The sequence below is a fragment of the Octopus sinensis genome, linkage group LG17 (genome assembly GCF_006345805.1).
Source record: "Octopus sinensis linkage group LG17, ASM634580v1, whole genome shotgun sequence".
Classification (NCBI taxonomy): Eukaryota; Metazoa; Mollusca; class Cephalopoda; order Octopoda; family Octopodidae; genus Octopus; species Octopus sinensis.
Genome location: NC_043013.1, coordinates 36823264 through 36845495, shown reverse-complemented (window position 1 = coordinate 36845495; position 22232 = coordinate 36823264). Strand labels below are relative to the sequence as shown.

The 22232-nt window shown below is 34.7% G+C and overlaps 1 protein-coding gene across 4 annotated transcripts in view; it reads right to left on the bottom strand.

Moving 5' to 3' along the window:
• Positions 1 to 22232, bottom strand: part of LOC115220811 (zinc finger homeobox protein 4) — a 196324-nt gene that overhangs the window by 117099 nt on the left and 56993 nt on the right. Inside the window, exon 1 of one of the 4 annotated variants that reach the window (XM_036510490.1) lies at positions 16415 to 16489. The exons of the other annotated variants lie outside the window; for them this stretch is intronic. The gene's annotated coding sequence lies outside the window, so the exon portion shown is untranslated. Of the gene's footprint in view, positions 1 to 16414; positions 16490 to 22232 lie in introns of those variants that run through there. 4 annotated transcript variants of the gene reach the window in all.

Below are 22232 nucleotides of genomic sequence, written 5' to 3'. Positions count from 1 at the left end.
TAACCAGTAAAATTGAGAACACAAATGTTCATTTAGCACAAAACGTCATACCCAAAGAGTAGCGTAGAAGTATGACCATCTGTTGCTTCAAAGACAAAGGAAATACTCTATAAAGAAGCAACTAGTGATATTAAATCAATGAACCAAGCTATTAATGTAACAGGAAGAGTTTGAGCAAAATGGATTAGAAAAAGATTTAGCTTAAATGATATTGACTTGGGTTCTGGGCTTGAAAAAGATACTACTGATGTTCTTTCTGAAGTGAAGCAACTGTCTAAGAAAATGTGTTAGCAAACAACAAGCCATTATATCTAGCATTTGTCAACCTGGAGAAGAGCTTTGATACAGTACCATACTCTATAGTTAAGAAGTCACAAAGAAAAGGTATATGAATGGATTGTCTGAGCCAAACAAGCTATTTACAAAGAGGCTGTAAGTGTGAATTAGTAACAGGCTGAATTTAATAAAGAGCTTCTGATTTTCTTAGTTCCAAAGGGTTTTTAAACCCAGGATTTACATGTTTTTATTGTTTCATGTGCTTTGAGATCCACTGTTCCAAAAAAAAAAAAAAAAAGAGAACTATGTTATGGAGCAAGGTTGAACAAGTTGTTCTTAGAGAAACAGCTAGAAGTAAATCTATATTGTTAAATCTACTCCTAAAGTCCAGAGTACTTTATTTCAGCAATGCGAAAGCCTTCGCTCCTCCACTGTGTGTGTGTGTGCACATGTGTGAGAATGAGAGAAAGAGAGAATATGTATGTATGTATGTATGTGTTGTGTATATGAGTATATGATAAAGAAAACAACCTATCACAAGAAAAAGCATTTATTTGGAAAAAAAAACCAACAATAAAGGCAGAACAGAAAAGTATCCGTTTCATACACAACAAATTATAAATTGCCAAAATATACACACACATGCACACACACACACATATATGTGCGTGCATGCATGCACACACACACACACACACACACACACATACATACACAGACTCACAAAAATAGTTGTTATCAAACGTGGACTGTTAAGATATTTTATATTGTTGCTTTTAGAGTGGGGCAGTTTTTTTTTTCTTTTAGGTTATTTTAGGCAAAGGAATGGCTTAGGGTGGAAAATAAGAATTACTAACAGACAAATTATGGAATGAGAACAAAAATAGTGAGGATGGGAGGTGGAGGTAAAGGGAGGAAGCTGTTTTTTGAATCTTGGGGAGTAAAGATGGATAGTGTGTGTGTGTGTATGTGTGTGCACTAATTGAAATATTTTGCCACAGTCCTTAAGAGGATGATGATGATGATAGTGGCTGTGATTGTTGTTTTATTTGTAGTGATGGTAGCAGTAATGATGGCAGTTAGTGGTAGAATTGACAGAGGTGCAGATAGTATTAGTTGTAATGGTGATAATTGTTGTAGAGGTGCTAGTTTTAGCAGTTGTGGTTTCAAATGCACTGGTGGTGTTAGAGTCATTATTATTACTATTATTATTAGTAGTAGTAGTAGTAGTAGTAGCACCAGTAGTGAAGATAATGGAAGGATGAAGCTGTACTAGGAGTAGTAGTTATGGTGGTGGTGGTGGTAGTCGTTGTTTTGTTGGTATATTGATTGCGAGAATAATGTTTGGTGTTAGCTGGTGGCAACATCAGTGGAACATGTAACATGGTGGTGTGTAGTTGTGATGGCCATAGGTTTGTGAGGGGCTGTTTTGGCAACTAGTGGTAGTTATGGTCATGTTTGTGACTATAGATGTCGCAATAGCAGACATGATGAGGGTGGTGACTTTATTATTATTATCATCATCATCATTATTATTATGTGTGGTAAATGTAGTAATGGAAGAAGTGAAACAGAATTAACAAATCTTTTATTGCCTGAAGAACTTTGAGAAAGAAGTACAAAAATAGATCTCTACTACAACTGCTACTGTTGTTTTTCTTAATTTCTTTAACAAATTCTATGGAAAGGGCAAATACCTACACAAGTCTTTCCTTCTAAATCTATTTTTAATGCATTTTCAATCAGTTTTAATTTAATATTTTATTGATGTTGTTGCTGATGTTGTTATTATTATTCTTTCTTAGTTCAAATATTTATTCATATCCGTGTTGTGTATGTGTACACAAACATATGAATACACTAACTTTGTGGGTATGTGCATGTGTAAATGTATGTATAATCGCTTAAGAAAGATAGGGAAATGATAGCAGAAAGAATTCAAAATCGGTTTATGCAAATTTCTACATCCTTGAATGAACAAGATGAGAAGAGGTGAGATGAGACGAAATGAACTGAGTCAAATTAGGGGGTCGAGGGAGGTAAGGGAAAATTCTGAGATTTTATTTATTTATATCTCAATTTCATATTATTTTGCTTTCTTTTTATTTATAAGGGATGTATTTTTTTTAAAAAACTTTTTAAAACACATCACTCCCCAACCACATTTCAAATATTAAAGTATAAAAGAGGAAGAGACAATTAAATATCAAAAAATAATATAAACAAAGGGAGAAAGAGTAAGGGAAGCAAGTCAAGTGAATCTGAAATGATGGTTTGGTCTGCTTTATCAAACATCCGAAACTAGCAGCTTAATTTCACTCCACATATAGGAAATCTACACACACACACACTTTCATAAACAGACACACACATTAACAACTATTTAAGAAGGAATAACTCAAGCACAGTACACAAGGAAAGCAATCATTAGTGTTTGATAATGCTTAATAACAGTAGCGTCAACAATTATTAAAATTTTTCTTTTTTCTTTTTTTCCATATAGGCACAAGGCTGAGGCAGCAAACTATTCTGTTGTTTGTACTGACCCCTAAATTTCTCAGATAATTACTTTAGTAAACCAACCTTGCCAGGATTTGAACTCACTAAACACTGCAATGCATTGAGTATGGTACTCAAATCTATAGTAAATAAACTGCTGTGTCAATAAATAGCAAGAAATAACTTCATTTGCTATGGAACTGCATGAATACCATATCTTCATGTGTTCGTCGTGTGTAGTTGTCTCTAATACTTAGAGTTAATGTAAATTAAAAGAAAAAAAAAACCTATAAATATATTCAAGCAAATTTTTGCTTTTTAAATGATGTTTATTTACAAAACAAAAATAGAGTGCATATATACACACACACACACACACAAATATATATGTATGTATGTGCATATGTATGTATATAAACGTGTATCTATTGCAGTTACGATGAACTATCTATCAGGACAACACAGGGGGAAAAACTTTAACGAATAGGGTGTTGGCTTAAGGCTTTAGTAGAATGAGAAAGTGTCTTAACATTTTAATGTCCAAGTCCAATCACAGAGTCTAGGTATGGTGTCTTTTTGGTTGAAAGTCAGGGATTAAGTTTCTAATGTTATCAGATGTTGTTCAAACACCAAATGCAGTAATCAAATAGTTTCTGAGGTATGTCAGTAGTGAAGGTAGGTCATCACACATTGAATCAGACCCTAGAAATCAAACTGTAGCTATCTACAAACTAGTCTCTCAAAAGGCGTAAAGAAAAATTACCAGCATATAGAAACTGGACATGCAATAGCAAATACAACAAAGTTACTCTAAAACAAATACTATATATAACACACAAAGGAGACTAGATGCATAGCATTTCAGGAGAAAAATACACACACATATATTCATACAAACATACACATATGCATATCTATCTATCTATCTATCCATCTATCTATATATATATATATATATTGATACACACACATGTGTGTATGTATGTATATATACATACATACATATATATATATATATATATATTATATATATATATATATATATATCTTTATATATATGTGTGGGTGGGTGTGAGAAATATTTAATCCACATAAGTCCAACAAAATGTATTCTCTTTTTGCCTATGGTGAAATACTTTTAAAGTATTTCAAAAATACTCATCTCTGAGTAATTTATTCTAAGTGACTGGACATAGTTTCTTTTCAAACTTATTACCCACCATCACCGCTGGAAAATATACATACATATACACACAAAAGCATACACACATATATATATATATATATATATATATTTGGGCATGTGTGTGTGTATGCATGTACACACTCATGTAATGATATTGCATAGTAAACGATTATAATACTGTTTCTATTCATGAATGTGCATTTCACTAGAGGTTTTAATAGTCCTTACATCACTGAAGTGCTATCTTAACAAATATCAGTGATTTATACCACCTGTATGAATAACATTATGTCCATACCTTAGAGGTTGATATCCAACAGTGTTAGTCTTAATAATCTCTTAACACAATTTGCACACACCATCTGTCCAGGGTGCTTAGACTGTTGGAGACATGCAAGTATCATATTTAGTAAGACAGAATTTGTGTTAAAAGCAAATTGGAATGACTAAGATTGGAATATAATACAGCATACACACCCATATACATAGACACAGATATGCATATAACTATATAAACATACTTAGATATGTATAATTCTTTCTGTCTCTCTCCCTCTCGCATACACACAGCAGATACAAACACATATGAAGGCAAACATATTATATATATATAACAAAGATAATTAGATATTTCATAACTAAGTTTCTATATTAATTCACTTATGCATGAATACACACACACACAACTGTTTCACAGACATAATAGATGTACATATATGTGTGTGTGTAAAGTCATGATTGGCTAACCAGACACACACACACACATACATACATACATGTATATGTAAACAAATATATACATATGGATATAGGTGTGTGTGTTTGTGTATACATAAGAAAATATTTGTGCATGTGTGTTTATATACATGCATGTATATATATATATATTTATACACACACATATACATCTCTCTCTCTCTGCATATATATATATATATATATATATATATATGCAGCATAACTGGGTGAGTAAGAAGCTTCCTTTGCAGGTACATGGCTTCAGGTTCAATCCCAGTGTGAAACCTTAGCCAAAACTCTGGTATCATAGCTCCAAATTAACCAAAGTCTTGAGTGGATCCTGCAAAACAGTAATTGAAAGATGCCCATTGCAGATGTACACATATATATATATACATATACACATATATATATAGATGTATACATCTGCAATGGGCATCTTTCGATTTCTGTTTTACAGGATCCATATATATATATGTATGTATGTATGAGTGTTTACAATCACATAATGATTGTAAAGAAACATCTCTGTCATACTGTCATAGAATTGATGTGATGACGTTCCTTCCCAGTTTTCTCTAAGCAGAAATCAAGGCTGGTTACGGGTAAATATTTTACTTGGAAACAAAGTGGAAGCTCAGTGAGGACAGGATGGGCATCAGGCGTGCCTCATCGACTTCCATCTGTGCCATGGAACAGTGGACGATAAAACGATGGTGATGTGTATACATACATATCCATACTTACATATATGTGTGTGTGTATATATATATATATATATCCACACACTCACTGATATACCTTGCAACCAACAGTAACTTAGTAGCATGTATTATACTTCTGGTACCCATGAAACTGTGAGCAGACCCATCATAACATCAGGCATCTTATAGTGAGAGAGGGTGGGGAAGTGTTGGTTATGTAAGCAGCTGGAGCAGCCCCAAAGGGCAAACTTGACCACATCAGTTATTTCAACTCAAGATACTCTAATAAACAAGCAAACATGAAAACACATATACACACACAAACTTAGAGATGCACAAAAACAAATCAAGTCACCCATGCAGAAATATATATATATATATATATATATATATATATAATATATATATATATACACTACATAGAAAATTTTGAGTTTGAAATGGAAGTACAGGTTCTTCTTAGCTCAGGACAATGACCTGACATAACAGAGTTCATGACATAAATTTTATATCACTTCATCTAATAGGATAATAATCAGGATTTGAACTGATAGGTAAATTCTCTTAATGTGTGTGGTGCATGAATGAGTATATCTGTCTGTCTATCTACCTATCTATCAACACACACACACACACAGCATTTGTGTTGGTTATTAGAGATGGCTATAATAGTGATAATTATTATAATTATGATATTTCCTTTATTGCTAGGAGTACATATATACACACACATATACATATACATGCATATGCACATATATACATATAAAAATACTCACATAGACATATACATATGTATGTGTGTGTGTGTGTGTATATATATATATATATATATATATATATATATATACATAGATACTTACACACACATGTATAAATACATACATATGAAGACATACACACTAATGCGTGTGTGTGCTTGTGGCTAAGCTACCGCAACATATACTTACACAAAATACACAATTCCTTTCCATAATTGCTCCCTCTAGAAACAATATTAAATTTGACTTAGTTTTCTAAGTGTGTACAATATCTAAATCCATTCATCGTATTCAAGTACATATATATATATACATATGCACACACATTCATATGTAAAGTCACAAAAATAACTTGCGATTGTATACATATATATATACTTACACGTTTGATAATTATCTTCCTCGTAATTATGCGCTAGTTCCAATTATAATATATAATCAGTTACATCAATATAATGAACAATAAAGCAGCTCTCTCGTACACACACACACATCCCTACACGTACATATAGATATGAATCTTTACATGCATGTGTGTATATGAATATATATATATATATATATACATATATGTGCGTGTATTCATAGACATATATGCACTTATAATTATAAAATACATACGTAAAATAAAAACGAGTTCGTATATACCTACATATATAAGTATATATATGTACACGCAGGCGCGCACATACACACTCAGACATGGTCTCTCTCTCTCACACACACAAACACACTCGGAAGCATTACACTCACACAAGAAGACAGACCACCCTTACTCTTTAAATTCATCTCTAGAGGCAACTTCTGAGATTTCGAAATAATTTGTTTCCGAAATAATTAACATCAGATTACGAACGTACATACGTACACATAATATTTTGCTTACACACGTCTCTCTTTCTCTCTCTCTCTTTCACACACACACACACACATATATATATTATTCGTGTAGCAATAACAACTTCAAGGAATAATCCATACAACGTTAATTCATCCAGTTCTCTCCCTGGCTACCTCCTACGGAAGCATCCGAATATATATATATATATATATATATATATACACACTCATACATATTTACACATATTCGAGCGTATATGGAGAGGCAGATAGAAGAATAAAGAAAAAAAAATATTCCCGTTGGCCCTTGGAGCAGCTAGCTTAAGATTAAAATAAGTAGTAGTGTCAGTTTTGAAACTATTTTCACAGAATGATATGGGTGAGGGGTCGGAGAGAAAGTAGCGGAGCAAATTTGTTTAGAGGTTGCTTGCTTGAACGAGGAAGGGAGAACACATTTTCAAGATCGAAATAGCTCCCTAAAAGTATTCACTGGCATATATATACATATACATACATACATACATATATATATATATATATATAATATATATATATATATATATATATAAACAGTAACAGTTTGGACTTGTTCGAAGGTGCAATATGCAATGCAGTAAGAAAGACGGTATTTTCCAATTTACTTCGAGTCAGTAGAGAGAATATATGCAAAAGTATGAGATGAGTAAATGTAAAGCTAGTTTTAAAAAATAATATTGAGAAACGGCATTGGAGTGCATGGCGGAAACAGGAGAGAACGGAGCTGTAAACACGGGACAGTATTTTCTCTCTCCGGAGAGAGAGAGAGAGAGAGAGAGAGAGATTGATAGTGTGTTGTTTATTTGGAAACATTGCGGACAAAAGATACATAGTTATGATGTGGATGTTGATTACAGGGTTCGATATTAAAGTGAAATTTATAGATATATAATAGAGTGTCGATGATGTTCAATAAAGATAGTGTGAAACGGAACGAGTGTCTATCGAAAAGTGATCACAACTGTCTTTCTTTCTGTTTGTTTGCCTTTTTCTTAGAGAGAGAGAGAGAGAGAGACTGGGGAAAACGTAAGAGAATAGAATGCGTAAATTGTGAGCGGGAGTATGTCAAGTAATTACAAGAGATTAGATACAGAGTGACTGCAAGAGAGAGAGAGAGAGAGAGAGAGAGAAGAGAAACGACAGACAGATAGAATAGGAAGTGTGAGAAAAGATGGATCGAGAGAGAGAGAGAGAGTGATGTTTCATGTAAAACATTAGATATGCACTGTAAGAAGAAAATACGGCAGAGGGGAAAAGGTTGATTAATTAAAAGAAGTTGAAATATGAGTCATCATCAACGGGCATACAGACACACAAACACACGTTTCTATTAACGTACACAAATGTATGTATACCGATGTATCTACAATAAATACATATGAAGATGGGGAATATATTCTGATCATGAGATATAGATGTATTGATCGATCGATATATATATTTGTATATATACATATATATATATATGCGCACACGCAAAGGCATTGAAGCTGTAATAGAATAAAATCAAATGCAGTAGGTATCCTCCTCATCATAATCATCATCGTCATTAGTCGAATTACGTATACAATATATATATATATATATATATATAGATATATATACATATACATGTATGTATAATGTATTCCTAAAGAACTGTTTATCTATCTTCGTTGACATGTGATTTTGGCAGTAGTGGTGGTAATAGTGAAACGTGAGGAAAATAACATGTCTGTTACTGATGACGAGTGGTTTGCCCACAGTTCCGGCTTCTGCTTTATCGATGATGACGGGTGTGATGATGATGATGATGATGCTGACGAATGATGACGGTAGTGATGGTGATGGTGGTGGCGATCCATGTAAATAAACATAACCAACACAAGGTGTATGTATGTGTATGGGGGATCGTTTTTTTTCTCTCTTCCGCTGCACAAAGTGCCAAGGGAGGTAACTCTGATACAGCATCCTTCTCCGTCCCCACAATAACATGTTATCTGCTATCTTCATCAAACAAACTACATCTCATGTGTTTGGACAACATATATATATATATCTATATGTATTGTTTGTATATTTATATACATTCTCTCAGTCACCACCACCACCACCACAACCAACAGAGCCAGTAAGCAATGATCATAATTATTCTAATTCAAACATAGTTCTACGAACACGCGCACACACGCGCGCGCAAACACGTCGAAAGTGAATGAAGGAGAGAGAGAGAGAGAGAGAGAGAGAGAAGCAGACAGTGGTCACCCGTTTTCACTTCTTTAACCCATTGAAATAACCTAAATTTGTTAATTGGTACCGAAACACGATCGATCATACATACAACATACGAAAAAAAAAATAAAGAAAAAGAGAGAGGAGACAAGGACAAAAATATAAGTGTTAAAATGATTAATAAATACCAAGTTAATGACTTGTAAAGAGTGAAGTAAAAAAAGTTAATATAAATGTAATTAATGTTTTAGAAAATGTAAAAAAATAATAAGAAAGAGAAAACAACAAAAAAAGACAAGTGATAATAAGGTAAAACAAATGTAAGATATATAACAAACTACACACAAACGGAGGTGCGAAACAAAAAAAAAAAAAAAAATAGAAAGAAAGAGAAAGGAAGAACGGTAGAAATAAAGAATCACCTCTATCAAATAATAGTTCTCTTCAGAGCCGAGTCAACCATTTAAAAATACAAATTAAGGTACGATCTTCACGTTGTGTGGGTATATATATAGATTAAGGTTCCGTGGATGTTCTAACAATAACAATACCTTGCAATTGTTATTGTTATTATTATTATTATTATTATTATTAATTTCGTAGACGGGGTTCACGTCGTCGATGTGGGTTTTTTTTTTTTACTTATAACTATATTTATGTTATATAAATAGAATAAAAGAAAATCCGAAAAAGTAAATCCTTTTCATACGTGTGTATACATACATTTATATATATATATATATACATACATATATAGATATATATATGTATGTATGTATATATATATATATATATACAAAGATGTGGATGATGTGTCTGTAACGTGTGGCTTGCTTGTTCAAGCGGTGACGAGAAGCATGGTATTAAAAAGAAACACCAAACAAGCACCACATACAGTAGCAATTTGTATGCGAGCGAAAAAGCTTTGCCAAGCTCTAGCTCTTTCTCTCTCTCGTTCTCATTAGACACACACACACACACAAACACAGACACTCCTTCTCTATCTCTATTCTGTCTTTTTCCTTCTTCATTTATTAATCTCAGAGAACAAGGTCAGACTACTGAAAGAGAGTGACAGATTGTATTAAAGAGAAACAAAGAGAGGGTGAGTAAATGAGCAGAGAGAGAGAGAGAGAGAGAAAGAGAATTAAAAGGCAGTGGGAGGCGGTTAATGAGAGGCAAAGGGAAGGAGTGTGGGAATTTAGACACCTTGATATGTGACCTTTTTCTCTTTCTCTCTATCGTCTCATCTTTTAATTTTCTTCTTCTTCTTCTTTCTCCTCCTCTCTATCTTCTTCATTCTCCCGTCTTCTAACTACTACTACTACTACTGCTGCTTCGTAGATTGAACCTCCTAATATCTCCTCCTCCCTCTACAGTCTCCCTTTTCTTGCCGTCGTTGCGCTGAGGATTTTCCGCCTTCGTACACATACATACATTTATATACACATCTCTCTCTCTCTCTCACTATATAAATATATATAAATATAATCTTTTAGATGTTCATACACAAACAGGAACCCCACGATTTTGACTATCAACAACACCACAAACAATTATCAACAACTAAAAAAAAAAACCTACACTACAAAACAAAACAAAGACAATTTGACTTTTACTTTTTGTTCAGTTTATATATATATATAGAAAAGATAGGAGTTTTTAAACTTAACCAAAAAACTGAAGAGGCTGCAAAAAAAAAAAAAGAGAGAGAGAGAGGAAGATGATCATTTACATTTGTGTTCTAGCACCACTCTCCCTTGCTGGTCTCGTCTGTTAGAGGCTCCGTTCGTATAGCCACTAGCTATACAACCAGCCGGCCACTGCGGCTTCTTAGCTCGTGTCTACCCCACCCAGATACAATTTTTTTTTCTATATGTTCGGGTAGCTGAATTTAGATTTGATTTCTCGTTTGTTGTTGCTAGCTGGAGGGGGCGGACAAAAAAAAAACGAAAAAACGAAGTAGTTTAACAAATACGTAGACCCACGATATTTGTCTGCAAGCTATATATATATATATATATATATATATATATATATATATATGTATGTGTGAGAGAGGGAGGAGCACAATGTAAAAAAAACGTAATTGCAAAGTGGCAATAGTAAATAGCTTATTAGCCGGAAGAAAAACAACAGAACTTCCACGTAAATCCCTAGAAAAAAAAATGGCTTTGGATTGGAACTGCTGGCACAGATATGACATATGACCGTTTATATCCATATTGTTTGTGCATGTGGAAAAAACATGACTCAATCCCGATGGTGTATATTATGCATGAAAAAATACATCTACACAACTTACTATGCAGCTAAAGAGGTTCGTGCGGAAGCGTGGATGGAGAAGTATTTTTGGCGCATAGATATGATTAATAATGACTGTGTTAATAATTAGAACCGGGGTAAATGTATAGTTTCTCCACTTTCTTAATTTATCGGTTAAAATTTATCTCTTCGATCTCTTTGCAAATATAAGACCACCGCCTCTTAGACTGCGTATTTCTTTTTAAAATATAAGTAGCTTTTTTACAGATAGAATGGGAAAAGATTTCAAACATTGACCGGACGCTCCAAGACACTGATCGACTACACGCATCTGTTTTTTTTTATTACAGCCGCATTTCTTTTTGGATTACCTCTGTGAACATGTGACTCGTTCGAGCACAACTTGACCAGGACACTTCAACATTTTTATCAACAACAGAAAAATATTGCTAATGGCAACGTTATCTAATGTGACATTCTGAGAAGCTAATTTTATAAATGCAAAGTCAAAACCAGGTGTGGCTTACGTAAGTAAGTCGGGAGCTTCCCGTGTGTTATGTAAAACTGAAATAAAAGTCCCCCCCCCATAAACATTTTCCATCCTAGTTTAGCTTTTCAGACCTGATCCAACACAAACAGCTATGATATCCCGTCTTTTTTATTTAGAGCTACGGTTATCTAATAATAAGGCACAAGGCTTGAAATTTGTGAGGAGGGAGCCAGTCTACCTCGGCGGAATTTGAAGTCTGTACGTAAAGGCGGGCCAAAATGTTGCTAACGATTCTGCTAAGCTAGCTGCCTTAACGTTGTCTAATAATTCCATACTCTTTGAAATGGTCTACCAAGTTGGTCCCTTAAACTCTGAATAAGTTCTAATATCTGTTGTCTTTTATCGACTCCACGAAGAAATGTCCATAACATTGTATATTAGAAGCAGCAAGGGTTAAAAAACGTGGGAGAAGGGAGGGTTGTTCCAGTCCATACTCATATTTATTCTTCTCTTTCCCCTATTCCTCAATGACTTTATTCTTCAACGAATTTACAGAGAGGGTTTCGGGTTCACCACCCAAGTTAGATGGAGGAGAAAGTTACAAGAAATACAGCCACAAAATGTGTAGAAAGAATAAAAGATAAACTAGAGAACCGCAGCAAATAATTGTTTGACAACGGCACCTATAATTATGACTCCTTAGCATCTCTTTATGAACTAGAGGAGATAAACACCCGTAATTTTTGATAACTGAAATTACAACTCTAATAAATGAAGTAATTTTCATTAATGAACGTTTTCTTTCAGATAAAGCAACAGAGAATTATCGAAACTTCAATCAAACAAAAATTAAATTTAAATGAAGTTCATTAACCACAATACTAATTCAGGCTATGTTTCGGTCTTATTCGACTTCCTCAACTACTAAAGCTCTCAGATCAGCAACAAAATATTGTGTGAACACTCAATTGATTAGACAAGTTAATAAAGGGCATTTGAAGTTTCAAGTGCACCCTCCGCAAAGTGAATATATAGTTAAGTGCGAGCTATCATCATTGTAGTACGGAGCGAAAAGTAATTAGGGCTCATGACAATTTTCTCTCAGAAATCACCTAATCACCAAAGTTTAAGCTTGGGTTGATTTCAGGGAGTTTCCTCCCCTATCATTCTGAGAATAAATGTGCATTAAAGCTACTGTTTTTTTGTTTTTCCCTCCTTGGGCCGCCTATATCAATCCAACGAAAATTATTTTCAGCTCATCACCACAAGTATAGTAAGCAGCACTTTGCAAAAGGCAACTTGAAGAAATCTTCTAGTATCGTTATTTCATTATGTGCGTGTTTGTATGTATGTATGTAAGTAGCAATATCAAAGAAGACCCAAAACAAGGACCGCAGCTACCACCCGTCACGCCATAGGGAGATGGTCGAAGGACCTGCAAAATTAGCACAATTATGCATATAGTCTGTGTTTGCGTGTGTATATTTATCATAGATACGTAAATACATGCACACACACACACACACACATATATATATATATTATATATATATATATATATATATAAAATACACACACACACACACATATACTTAGAACTTAGCCGAACTGAGACTGGCCGCGGCCATTACTGGCCCAGGCCATGTCTAACTGTACCACCTGGTGAACTTACACACACGTGTGTGTGTGTGTGTGTATGCGTATGTATATATATATATATATATATTTATATGTATATATATTAGTGTATCACCTATGCAACATTTGTGCTGTGAAACAACTGTGTTTGTGTGTCAGTCATTTTTGGTTTCCTCCTTCGATATTTCATAACTGACTTCAGCTGACTAAAGCTATCAGTCCATGTCTCTTCTCTGTTGATTACACGCGCCGCGCGCGTACACACCGACACATACATATACAAGAACCACACACACACACACACACGCGCGATCACCCTATGTGTCTGTGTGTCTGTGTAATGATATCAGCTTGCTTGCTTGCGTGTGTGTATGTGTGCGTGACTGTATAAAACAAAAATTTCCGGGGGGGGGGGTGTGATTTTTTTTTTTTGGTACACTTTACGGAGAATTTTTTTTTTTTTAAAGGAACAAAACAGAAAATGAAACAAGAGTAGTGTATCTGTGTATGTTTGTGCGTCTAGTCGTGTAAACAGAGACACATAGAGAGAGAAAGACTGTTCGGGATGTGTGAAGACGGTTAAGATGCCACGTTGAGGTCACTCTAAAACAATATTACTATACATACATTCAGAGTTCGGTTCATTAGTATACACACAGTTGTCTCTGCTATTAGCTCAACTTCCCGTAACCCTTCCAGGGTTTCTCACCTTCTGTTGTTTTTCAAGCTGCTGGTAATAATAATTCCTTCAACTATAGGCAAAAGGCCGAAAATTTTGGGGGAGAAGGGTTAGTTAGTTTATCAAATCTACCTCCAGTGCTCGACTGGTACTTATTTTATCGACCCCGAAAGAATAAAAATCAAAGTTCATCTTCAGCGGAATTGAACTCAGAAGAAATAAAGCAGTTTGTCCGGCACGCTAACGATTCGGCCAGCTCGATATCAATAACGATTAATAAATAAGAGTTTCTTTATTTGCCACGAAAGCAACGAACGAGGAGATATTACAACGACTAACAGCAAAAACTGGCGGGGTTTTACGTAGAATCATGTATAAAAAAAAACAAGAAGCATAAAATACGGCATCAAACGTCTTAAGGAGACAACCACCTGAGCAAAACAGGGAACCCCACAAGATTGCCCTTACCTTAAAGGGCATCCAGTTCCTTTTTAGTTCTCTTCCCACGTCTAATAATAATAATAATAATGGTTTTAACTGTTGGCACATGACCAATAGTTTTAACGGAGGGAGTTTAATTGATGCCATCGACCACAGAACTTCATTCTATCAACCCCGAGGCAATGAAAGGCAACACAATTTTGATGATAGGTAGTAATCGATATTACTCAATTATTTTCGATGACTCCGAGAGGATAAAAAGTGAAGTAGCTCTTAACAGAAAAATTTAAACTCACAATATTCCTATTTACGAGCAAGGAGCACGATCGCTTTATTTTTAAAGATTAAAGATGAGATGGGTGGGGGGGGGACCGACATTATCGTTTTCCGTATAGAGAGGACTTAAGCTAAAATAAATAAAGGACTGGAACTGAAGTCGGGTCCCTGATTCTGAATAAATGGAGCGTATCGCACGAATCTGGAGGATTATATGGTCAAGCAGAAAAGTTTTGAAATTCATGTTCTGTCGAGCGGCAGTAGGTCACTAGAGTAATAATATGTCCCAGTTCTAAGAACTCATGCTGCTTCGCCTTCTTTCACGACTAGAGAGACGACGAATCAGCATTCTGGTTTCGATTTCTGTGTTAGTGCATTCGGTTTCACGTTTTTGACATCGATAATAGTTATTACAATAATATAAAAAGAGAACAAACACGAACGATTTAACTTCACTATTGATCTGATGTGGAAAAAGCTAACGAGACCACAACACTTGCCACACTGATTTATCATCTCCGACCAGGGACTTCCGTGTTTGACGGCTTCCACAACCACTCACGCTTCATATATATGCTTGGAAATCCGTTTTCCAACAGCGTACTTTTGAAATAGTGTCATGTGTGTATATTATTCTTTAACCGTTTCTCATTTTTAGCACTATTCTTCACAAACACACAAACTGATATTTAAATGCAAAACTATGTAGAAAGTAAGTAAGTGTGTGGGGTGAAAGTATATATACTTATGTGAGTGGAATCTAAGCAACTACAAGATCCGATTCCGGTCAATAGTTGTGTGTGTGTGTGTGTGAGTGTATGTATACAGTTACAGATATAAAAATAAACATCGGTTGTTGTTGCATATATAGTCCTGGGTCAGTTCCGATTCTGAAGGCCTATGGCCAGAGGCGCTTCTGCTGTGACAATCCCATCAGCAATCTGATAACATAACAACAATCAGCCAATGAGTGCATCATCTCTTTTTTAAAGATAGGATGTGGTTTGACGGAAGTTTTTGCTTCTGTTTCTAACAAGTCAAGCGATCCCGCAGAGGCTACATACAACAACCTTGAAAAGATTGATAGTTAATTTAAAAGAAAACACACACACATAATATGTATGTATGAATGTGAGTGTGAGTGTGTGTCTGTGTATGTATATTTGTATGTATGTATGTATGTATGTATGTATGTATGTATGTATGTATGTAAGTATGTATGTATGTATAAATCCACACACAAAAATAGACAAGATGAGATAGAGAAAACATAAAAAAGATAAATAAGAGATAAAAAAAAAGGCCTTGTTGATAATATTTTACAAATTTGAGAGAGAAGATTGAATGTGAAAATTGAATAAATAAATAAATTACCCCAGAAGCTGATGAATCGGTTTGTCTCAAATATATATTTTATACGGTAGTAGTCTCCGCCTGTATTAATCTTAAATCATAAACGAATTTTAGAAAAGTGTTATTCATTGATAAACTTAAAATGTTAACCAATCAAACTTGACTTCAGACACACACACACACAGACACGCAACAAACACATGTATATAGACAGTTTAATTAATTTATATTACATACTGTATGTGAGTGTGGTGTGGATGTGTGTGTGATATATATATATATATATATATATTATATATATATATATATATATATTATATATATATATATGTATGTATGTGATATATATATACATATATGATTTCTTTTGAATGAAACAGTTCTAGTCCTGTAGAAGCTCCTTCTATAAAATAAATTAATTTACTCTGCTATGTATTGAGTACCTTATTTACTGTGGTTAACCCCGACTCAACCCGGGACCTACATATATATATATATATATATATATATATATTATATATATATATATATATATATATATATATGTGTGTGTGTGTGTGTCAAGATGCATGTAACATGTACAATAGGAATTGTTATATATAAATGTGTGTGTGTGTGTGAAATGCATAACTATAGATTGCGTTGTATGCACATACAATATTATACAATATAATAATAATGTGTGTGTGTATGATCTACTATTGTTAAAGCCTGTAATCCTCCACTCTCGTGTCATATCCTTATATATATATAAACATCCCTTACAGAATTAAAGGTCCTTGGCATAATTAAATCATATATATATATATATATATATATATATATATATATATATATATATATATATATATATATATATATATATATATATATATATAGGGAAAATAGCTAGACGTAGTTTGATATACCTTGCATCGTAAGGTATGAGGAAATAAAGGGTTCGAAATTTGGCACAAGGTTATCAATTTATTTTTGGGGGTGAGCTGCCAGTCACTACATCGATCTCAATATTTGTAATGGTGCTTAAAGTAACCGTGTCGAAAGGGATGAAAAAGCAAAAGCTGACCTCGGCGGTACTTGAACTCAGAAACATAAATAGCCAGAAGAAATGCCGCTAAGTATTTTATTGGGACTAATAACGAGGAAATAATCCAAAACAGAATACCTTTCAGACGTAAATCAAACTACAGCACGGTGCCTGAAACCAACTTAATATTAAGGGCATTGTGCTTAACTTTAGGAAAACCATGGTTTTTTACAAAATGTATTATTTTCATAAGCACGCATGAAAAAGAAAAAAAGATATGCACAGACAGACGAACGAGCAGAAACACTCGTGTTTCTCGGACAGGCCAGCAGCAAAAATGTAGCAGTCGTTAGCCATATAATTTAAACCAATTGCAGGTGGTTTTTGCCTCGTTTATTATCATCTATCAGTTGTCCTCCATGAGAAAATATGTATGTATATCTGAATGCATCTATATAACGCGTACGAGTGTGTCCAACAGTGCAGTGTGTTTATCATAGAGTATGAGTGTTTGTGTTTTTAAAGTAAGCTTGTAGGAAATAATGATGTTTTTTTTTAAACAACAAGATTGATTTATAATAATCTTATGAGCAAAACCTTTTCAAATTCCACTTCAAAAGTTGGTGGTCACCGACAAGTATTAAAGAAGACTTTAAACCATACAGAAATATCCAAACAGACACATGAAAGCAAGTTTACAAACGGCAACAGTCATGGCTGGCATGTTATTTAGATCTCGATTTACTGTCACAAATTACCTAGAGGCTAAATCCACAACAGTAAAGTTTTCGGGCCCGAGTGATACATTTCGCTGAGCCGAATGTGGTTTTGACTCCCGATATGAACTGTATGTCTGTTTTGATTCGAGATGATCTTTTCTTTTTATTTTTTATTTCTTAAATTTTTTTTCTGCTTTAACGAATTATGACATACATGAAACATCCCATATATCTCGCTCACTCCAACATTCTCAACTTTTTTTCATGCCTTACGTCACAATAACTATTAAAGACATGGATTGCTTCTTTTTCAAACTTTATTTTCTTAACCACAAGTCATTCCACGTTCTTTTTCCCTTCCTGACTAACAATTCAAAGGACTTTATAACAAATATATATATATTATATATATAATATATATAACGGTGATTGCTATATATATATATATATATAATATATATATATATATATATATATAACGGTGATTGCTAACTGACAAACGGAAGCAAATGCTCTTTTTCTCAGATTTCATTGCAGATGCATCTCAAATCGTTCATTTACGGTCTAAGTGGGATTCAGAGTGAAAAAAAGTTTAGAGTGACCATACCATCTTAATACCATTACCATCCATTGCGACAAATACCATTACTATCACTCATCTAAAAATGCTATATTTTCTTCACTTAACACTTTTTCTTAAATTTTTTTTTTCTATTCTGATTTTACCCATTTTGTCAGATCACATAAAACTTCCTTGTCCATTTTAAAAAAGAATCAACATACTACTACTACTACATAATAATAATAATAATATTGTAGTTTTTGTCCCATGTTAGCCCTGAATGAGCAGGCCTATGGACAAAGGCATTCCAGCCATAGCTATCCAGTTCTTTTTCATTTCCTCTTTTTTTTGAGGATTAATGTGTCATCATCCAAAGTGTCTTTCCAAACATCAAAAACCAAAAAAAAAAGAAGTAAAGAAAAAAACAAATGACTGTCTTTTGATATGAGGGAGGGAATGAGCGAGCGACCACGCACAGAGAGAGAGGTTCTCTCTGCTGGCTGTGCGTGAAGCCCGCGCTTGAGTAGTTTGTGTTCGCGACCGACAGCTCGTCTGTGTGTGTGCTCGTGTGCACAAAACCGTGTGTAGACATTGTTTTCCGCAGCAACGTTCCGGGTTAGAGCGAAGAAGCAGAAGAAGAAGAAGAAGTGATGGCTAGAGGAGGAGGAGGAGGAGGGAGGAGGAGCGAGAGTAGAAAAAAAAAAGCAGCAACGGCATCTGCATACCTTCATATTAAATACACACACATAGGTACACACATACATACATATATACATACATACAACAGTGCATTAACGTAGACACGCACACACTAACACACATAAACATACGCATACATATATATATATGTGTGTATACAGGCGCACAGATTTCGTAAGAAGAAATACAGTACACAAAACAAGAACAAGATCGAAAACTCGCCGTGTAAGACAAATAATAGTCATTAATTTATTTGTGTGTGTGTGTGTGTGTGCGAATAAAAATACAAATCGGAAAAAAAAAATCGCGAGGCTAGTCTAGGAATCGAAACTACATTCAAAGTTAGAAAAAAACCAACGGTTTCATACTACTCGTTCTGTTTGCATTCTTTAAAGTTCTGAAGTCTAGTCGCAAAGCAATTCCTATCACCATCATCATCATCATATGTGTGTGTGTGCGTGTGTGTGTGTGTGTGTGTGTGTGCGAGTGTGTGTGAAGATATTTCTCAATAGTAACGTCAGCACCACGATGTAAATACTTACACTTTTGAGTCTGTATATTACGTACATTTCCTCGCGTGAAGTAAAAATTTATCCCATTTAGTAGCAGAGGCAATGATTAATAATACATCAAACCTACCTGCGCCAAGTCTCGTATGAAGAGTAAGACATATATTAAAATACAGAGCAAAAAAAAAAAAGAAAAAAAAGAAAAACGGCGAGTAGGTTTTTTAATGAGTTGAATGAAGAGAGAGTGAGAGAGAAAGAGAAAGGAGAACGAGGGGAGAGAAGGAGGAGGAGGAGAGCAAGAAGATAAACTAGGAAGCTAAATAGAGATAGAGTTGAGATTGAACAGAAACTGATCAATTTATTAAAATAAATGAGAGAAGCTATTGAAATCAGTCAGATAGGGAGAGGAGGTAAAAAAAATATTAAATAAATTAAAAATCTAAGGAAAAGGATTAAAGATCATGTGTGTGTGTGTGTGTTTCCATTTGTGGACGGGATTAGATTTAGCTAGTTTGTTTCGGATTGTTATTTTTTTTTTTTTTATCAATAATAAAATCAGTTCTTTATTTTCCTACACACACGCTCACGCAGATGTGTTTACGTGAGTATATAAACGCACACACACACACACATATAAAGTACACGCTATGCGTACACATATGGAAAAAGAAATGTTAGCACAGTCGGACAGGATACAACGGTAAAGGAAAAGCGAAAACAGACGGACGTAAACATGTAAAGTCCCTTCGTCAGCAGCCGCCGAACGCATATTATTCGCACACACACACACACACCTCGAGTTCGATGAGGTTTGAACTCGGATCTTTCCACAACAACAATTACTTGCGGCATGTAACAACAATTAAAACAGATTTCTCATAGTCCTTATCTACCTGTCTATCTTATATCGAGCTCGCTAGCAGACACAGTAAGATAACGATAGACCAATACCCATAACGATTTTTATTAAAGCCACGTACAACTTAATGCATTATAAAATTATTATTTAATTTCGTCATTGTTGTTGATAGCCACCAATAAATAGAGTCAACCTCTGTGGACATTACAAAACAAGAACAAACGTTACAAATCAATAGATTTCTCCAAATGCATCAAAGAGAAGCACCTCGATTGAAACGGCTCCTCCATGTGGTTAGAAATCAGAGAACTTTGGAGAGCAACTTTACAACGCTTCCTCGTAAAGATTAAGGAGTCGGGGGAGAAGTATAATTCGAAGACGGAGCGATTAATTAGCGATGTGGTTTTCGTATCAGATAAAGACGAAAGCGTCTTAAGAGAGATTGGACTAGTATTTCTAGCAGGTCGAACGACCACGTAGCGGCTCCTGATTAGCTTGTGTACAAAAAGGTGAATTTAACTGTGCTGTTCGTGTTTTTTTTTTTTTTTTTACCAAACAGACCGACTACGTGAAACTTCGCCGATGTAATTTATATTATACATATTACAAATACGAGCTAGAAAGGAAACTGCATCATGATCGCTCTGGCCGCTAGAAATAGAAACTGAATTCCCTCAGATCAAACCCAATCATGTTAAAAAGAAAGGAAAGATACTTTGTATAATCTACCACTCTATATATATATATATATATATATATAATATATATATATATATATATATATACATAGATAGATACACACACACAGAAAGACGGGATGGTCACACCTGGAACACTTTGTCGGAGATTTTACTCAGACTTGTGGGTAACAACCAGTATAATTATATATTATACACACACACACGCACAACGCGCGCGCACACATCCATAACATGTACGTGTGTATGGATATGCATATGTACACTGTGTATTGTATATGCAGCTTCACACACTTTCATATAGATCTTTACACCTACTCCCACTACTCCTCCCAATTTCGTTCCGGCTGCTGCAATTTTGCCTCATTAAAGGTATTAATAGCAGCAGCAGTAGTAGTATTAGCAACAGCAGTAGTGGGTGGTGTCTTTCTCCACTCCCCCTGTCATTATAATCTTTACACATTACACACACACACACACATACACATACACACACACCAGCACGAAGCGATACGAGCACACACACACACACACATACACACACACACGTGCGCACACACACACACACAGTAGTCAGCATTGATTTGGCCAGACAAGCAAAGCAATTATATTGGCAGTGAACACAACCTCCCCTTCCTCCTCTTTTTACTCCACCTCTTACTTCACCTCACTGCTGCTGCACGTCGCTAGTGCTTCAATTCTTCCGCCTTACTTTCTCTTCCTCTCCTCTCTTCCTTCTCCTCCTCCTCCTCGTCGAAGACTCTTC